This window comes from Penaeus monodon, chromosome 28 (genome assembly GCF_015228065.2).
Source record: "Penaeus monodon isolate SGIC_2016 chromosome 28, NSTDA_Pmon_1, whole genome shotgun sequence".
NCBI lineage: Eukaryota > Metazoa > Arthropoda > Malacostraca > Decapoda > Penaeidae > Penaeus > Penaeus monodon.
In genome coordinates this window covers 28,310,863-28,311,342 of record NC_051413.1, presented here as the reverse complement: position 1 = coordinate 28,311,342, position 480 = coordinate 28,310,863, and positions in this window count along the sequence as shown.

Genomic DNA, 480 nt, shown 5'->3' with positions numbered 1-480 from the left:
ACAATTATAATTTCAATGACCAGAAGGACATAACAATGACGCTAGCAACTGCGATAATGCACAACCCATAATCTCTATAACGATGTTTTTTAAACCAAATAGTGCGATACAGATGAAATTACAACTAATGAAATATCCTAACAGATTGATGTCATTGAAATAGGGTAATTTGATAAAACAATACTACAAAACGCTGATATGCTAGCAACATGCAACATAAACATATACTAGCAAATAAACATTAATGATTTCCATAAACCTGCATAAACAAGAACGCAACCAAATTTGTGATTTGCAAGAGAAAAGTAAATTGATCATCTCAGGGTGTGCTCGTAATCCAATCCTCAACGTAAAATCTAGCGATAATGAAAGACCCGGATCAAGCTGGCCATGAAAAAAATATGAAATTGTTTGATCAAAATACCATCACCTCTCATGACGCGTGTTTCTCAGGCGCAGAACGGCTGAGCGATTCCCTTG